A 5,654-nucleotide genomic window follows, 5' to 3' on the forward strand; every position below is an offset into this window, starting at 1 on the left:
CAGTCCAAGCACTCGCCTAAGTTACAAAAATCCTACCGAGTGAAGAGCAAACCTCTCACTCGGAGGCTTAGCTGCAGCCCTGTGCTCGCCTAAGTTACAAAAATCCTACCGAGTGAAGAGCGACCCTCTCACTCGGAGGCTTAGCTGCAGCCCAAGCACTCGCCTAAGTTACAAAAATCCTACCGAGTGAAGAGCGACCTTCTCACTCGGAGGCTTAGCTGCAGTCCAAGCACTCGCCTAAGTTATAAAAATCCTACCGAGTGAAGAGCAAACCTCTCACTCGGGGGCTTAGCTGCGGCCCAGTGCTCGCCTAAGTTATAGAAATCCTACCGAGTGGTAAGCCGGGCTTCCACTCGGAGGCTTAGCCGCAGCCCAGTGCTCGCCTAAGTGGACTAAAGAATAAGTCGATTGCAGTAAAGGCGCCTTGCTTTGAACCTACAAAAGACATTTCGAGCCAAAGGCAATCATATTCAAGCACCAAATTCAAGTTTGAATCGATATCTAAAGGAACCGAAAGTGCTCAGGCATTAAGCCTGTTAAGGTTTATCGGTTACAATTCCACTCGGCATACCGAGGCAAATTTAAAGCGTCGAGCCAGAAGAAGTTTTTTACCCCTCCTGTGGAGGGCTGGAAGGTGCAACGAATTCATCAAGGTCAATTCCGTCGGCGATCCGAGTGGCAGCTGCAAGGAAAGTTTCCATAAAGGACCTGAAGTCGTGTTTCTTGGTGTTGGCCACCCGAAGAGCCGCCAGCTTCTCTTCGCGCGCATCTTTACAGTGGACTCGGGCCAGACAGAGAGCAACATCTGCACCACACCGAGCCGAGGACTTCTTCCATTCCTGCACTCGACCAGGGATCGTGTTCAAGCGGGTCATCAGCGACTCAAGGTCATTCTGAAGTGTCTCCTCAGGCCAGAGCGTCGAGTCGATGCGAGATGTGGCGGCCTTCAGCCTTGCGAGATAGTCCACGACAGCTGCAACACGAGACTCCAGTCGGAAAACATCCATGGCAACTTCGTCGTTCACCGGAGAATTGACGGGGTCGAGGTTTGGCTCCAGCCGGCTAGTTTCCTCTTCAAAGTTTTGACAAAATTCTGCAAGGATGATCACTAAGTCAAGGGGATGGTCGAATGGAAAAACCACAATTGGAAATGTTTGCCAAGCATAGAGGTTTACCTTCAAGCATAAGAAACAGCTTCTTGGCAAGACCACTCAGGAAGGCCTCCAGATCAGTTTTCTTCCCAGTCAATTTGCTGACTTGGTCGGTCAGGGCAGCTTTATCAGTTTTCAGTCGACTGACCTCCTTGTTGGCGATCCCAAGAGCAGCTTTCAGATTGGTATTGTCTTATTCAAGCTTGGTGACTGAAGCTAACTTCTCGTCAGCAAGCTTGATCTTCTCAGCTAGTTCGAGGTCTTTCTTCTGTTGGGCCTCCCTTACCTTACCTGCAAGTTACAGCAAGGTCAGATTTTTGAAACAAGCAAGGGGAAAAGCAGTCGTCAGGGTCTCACCAAACATACCTTCGGTCTCCTCCTTTTCCTTCGTCAGCTTCTCCTGAACCAGCTTCAAGTTCAGCTCGAGTTGAGTGTGCTTGTTTTCCAGCTCAGAGTAGCGAGCCACAAGATCACAAGAGTTCTGCGAAGAACCAATCGACTAAATGTCAAATATAATTCACTTCCGAGTGAAAAAGGAAAAAACACACGTTTCTAAGACTACAGCCGAATACAAGCATTCGACCGTAGTCTCGGGGACTACACCCAGTGGGTGCACTCAGCGTGCCCCCACTAATCCTGTTGAAGACAAAGTCGACCAGTCGACCTCAATAAAAAAAAGTGAGATGTATTCTTTAAGACTGTGATCAACTGCAAGCAGTCGACCACAGTCTCGGGTACTACACCCAGTGGGTGCACTCAGCATGCCCCCACCGGTTTGTGAAATCCAGTCGACATAGTCGACTGACAGAAAGATTGACATCATAAAGCCTAAGGCCGACTACCAGCAGTCGACCTTAGCCTTGGGGACTACACCCAGCGGGTGCACTCAGCGTGCCCCCGCTAACACGGAGTTTAATCGACACACCCAGTGGGTGACTACTATAAATTCCGGAAAGGAAAAGTTTTTGGTAGCATATCCAACAGAACAAATGGTGGTCGACTGACCTGAACATTGCTTTGGAGGGCAGAACTGGCGTCATAAGCTGCCTGGCTCGCATCCCGGATGGTCTTCAACTGCTCCATCATGATTCCCGCCTGGCGTATTGCCTCCTTCGCCGCGCCAGCTTGGTCCTCTGGGACGTGGTGCGTCGTGAAGAGGGAAGGCTGCTGAGCACTCGTTAATGGATCTGCGAAGGACACCGTATGTCGAGTGGTGTTCTCTTCCTCCGCAATCAGAATCTCAGGCGCCGTCACATCCTGGGACACCTTGCTGGCAGACGCTTTCCTGCTCCTTCTGCGCTTCAGCGGTTCCTCATCCTCATCATCATCAGGGAGATTGATAACAGCGGTGGGTGGAGCTACAAAGAAGAATCAGGATCAGAGATCGCGAGTCAGTCGACTAAGAACGGCGTTAAGAATACAGTACCTGGTTTCGAAGTTGCTGCGTCCTCCATCTCATGGTTATCAGCCCGGGCTGAGGTTTCAGAAGTAGCAGCACTGCAACTCCAAAGGATCAGTCGACTAACTTCAGCGTCGACCAGAGACAAAGTTCACACAAAATAAGAAGATTCAAACAGCACGATTGCCCTGATATGGTAGGGATGGACACCTTCATCTTCGGTAGGAGCTTGATCGTCTTCGACGGGGCCGCCCTGGGCTGCTTCGGCGCCTTTTCAGTCGGCACCGGAGAGGTGGTTCGAGGGCGCTTGGTCGACTGAACAACGGTCGCAACCCCCTTGCCACGTTCAGTCGAAGGGTCGTGGACAAGCTTCGACCGCCTTTCTGAGCGCGGTGGTACGACCTCCTCCTCCTCTTCTTCCTCGTCCTCAACGTCATCTTCATCACCGTCATCATCATCATCATCGTCATCATCCTCTGCAACGTCTGAGTCCCATTCCTCCTCTTCCTGGCTCTCGCCCCCACTCGCCTCACCCTCCTCAGTCGGAGCTTGTGCCCCATTGGGCATCGAGTACACTTCGGTGAGAGCCTAGCAGATATCAAGACAAGGATCAGTCGACCAGTCGACAGGATAAACAGAAATGAATGCGACAAGAACACAGTGGAGAGCAGAGCAAATGTACCTTGTTTGGATCGCTGTTGTGGTCGAGTGGGGGAATCCTTCTGGCTCCGCGTGGGTTATCCTTGTTACCGGTAACGGCTACCATCCATCTTTCCAGAGTGACATCGTCGACTGCTTCTGGATGGACTCGAGTCTCGTCTTCAGTCCCACAGTACAACCACATGCAGTGGCTCCGGAACTGAAGGGGCTGGATGCGACGCCTGAGGAAGACCTCCAGGAGGTCCATGCCCGTCACTCCCTCCCGAACCAACTGCACCACGCGCTCCATCAACATCTTCACGTCAGCTTTCTCCTCCGGAATCAACTTCAGAGAGGATGGCTTGTTCACTCGGTCCATGGTAAACTGTGGGAGTCCACTCGACTGCCCCGGCGTCGACTGGTCCTGGCAGTAGAACCAGGTCGACTGCCAGCCTCTGACTGACTCGGGAAAGGTCATGGGCGGGAAGGTGCTCTTATTCCTCACCTGGATGCCCAGACCCCCACACATTTGGACGACTCGGGTCCTTTCATCGCCTGGGCTCGCCTTCTTCACGGTCTGAGAGCGACACGTGAATATATGCTTGAACAAACCCCAGTGCGGTCGACAGCCCAGGAAACCCTCACACATGGACACGAACGCGGCAAGATAGGCAATAGAATTTGGGGTAAAGTGGTGGAGCTGCGCTCCGAAGAAGTTCAAGAAGCCACGGAAGAAAATACTCGGCGGCAAAGAAAATCCACGATCAACATGGGTGGCCAAGAGAACACACTCACCCTCTTCTGGCTGGGGCTGCCACTCCTTCCCCGGAAGCCTCGCAGCTCCATGAGGGATCAAGCCCTCGTTGGCCATGTCGAGGAGGTCTTTCTCTGTGATGGTCGACTGGATCCAGTCTCCTTGGACCCAGCCCTTCGGCAGGCGGGATCTGGACGAGGACCCGCCGCGGCTGGCAGATCTCCCCTTCGCCTTCTCCGACGCCGACGCCTTCTTCGCATGTTCCAGCGCCGCCATCTTCTCCTTGGCCATGATTGCCGGCGAGATGCGCGTGGGGAAGTTGTGCGGGGGAGAGAGCGAGCGCGCTGGACGAGGACGAAGGGAGCAGAGAGAGAGAGAGAATGCTGAGGCACAGTACAGAAATCCTCGCCGGGCGCATTTATAAGGTCCCTTCCGAGTGGATGACAGGTGGGCCCGGTCGATCTAATCATATCCGGGAGCAGTTATGCAGACGGGATACGTGGCGAAGAAAGCGGCGCGGAGATCGAGGCGTCTATGTCCCGTCCCATCCGAACGCCGCGGTCCGCTCCGCTTCGCGCGCGTCCCCAAATTTCGCATCCCGCGGAATCTGCGAACAGCAGATCAGTCTGTCAGACACGAGGTTTCCTGCGATCCGTCGCTCGGAGATCGTCGAAGCCCGAAAGATCACTCGACGAAAGAAGAGAATGGATCGAGTCGACTGAAGACAAGTTGCTCACTGTCGACGAAGAGATTCTTTGGTCCAGAACAGCGCACGACCAGAGCGCAAAGGTTAATCGGAAACGACATCAACTCCTTCCTCACTCAAAGCCTCAATCCATTCGGGGGCTAATGATGGGGTTATGTACCTAGGGTAGGGTCATGGACCTGATCCAAGTACCTTACCCAAGGACATCCTTAGAAGAGGTCGCCTTCCAGTCGACCAACGAAGGACTCACTCGACTGACTTGAAGGACTCGACCACGAAGACTCACTCGACCACCAGGAGGTCAAGAGGCACTCTGCACTGCAACGGCCTGTAATTAAGTAGGCTTTATGATAGTAAAGACACTTTATGTGGGGCGTTACCAGTAACGCCCCAGACTTAACTCACCTTAAACCCTCTCCTACGTGGGCTGGCTGGGGTCCTGGCGCACTCTATATAAGCCACCCCCCTCCACAGGCAGAAGGGTTCGGCACCTTGTAACTCATATACTCATAATCCACTCGACCGCCTCCGGGCTCCGAGACGTAGGGCTATTACTTCTTCCGAGAAGGGCCTGAACTCGTACATCCCTTGTGTTTACAACCTCTCCATAGCTAGGACCTTGCCTCTCCATACCTACCCCCCACTCTACTGTCAGGCTTAGAACCACGACAATCCCTTCTCCCCCTTGCTGTTTAATATAGCTGTTGATGTCCTGGTGACCCTGGTTGGAAGGGCTCAGGAGCAAGGGTTTATAAAAGGTCTAGCCCCTCAGATTTATGAAGGTGGCCTTTCTGTTTTACAATATGCTGACGACACAATTTTCTGTTTTGAGGACGACTTGGAAGGAGCTAGGAATCTTAAAATCATCCTTTGTGTCTTTGAGCACTTGACTGGTCTAAAAATTAATTTTTTAAAAAGCGAGGTTTACTGCTTCGGTGAGGCGAAAGTAAGACAGGAGGAATATGCTCGGATTTTTACTTGCACGATTGGAACCTTTCCTTTTCG

The sequence above is a fragment of the Triticum aestivum genome, chromosome 6B, assembly GCF_018294505.1.
Source record: "Triticum aestivum cultivar Chinese Spring chromosome 6B, IWGSC CS RefSeq v2.1, whole genome shotgun sequence".
Taxonomy (NCBI): Eukaryota; Viridiplantae; Streptophyta; class Magnoliopsida; order Poales; family Poaceae; genus Triticum; species Triticum aestivum.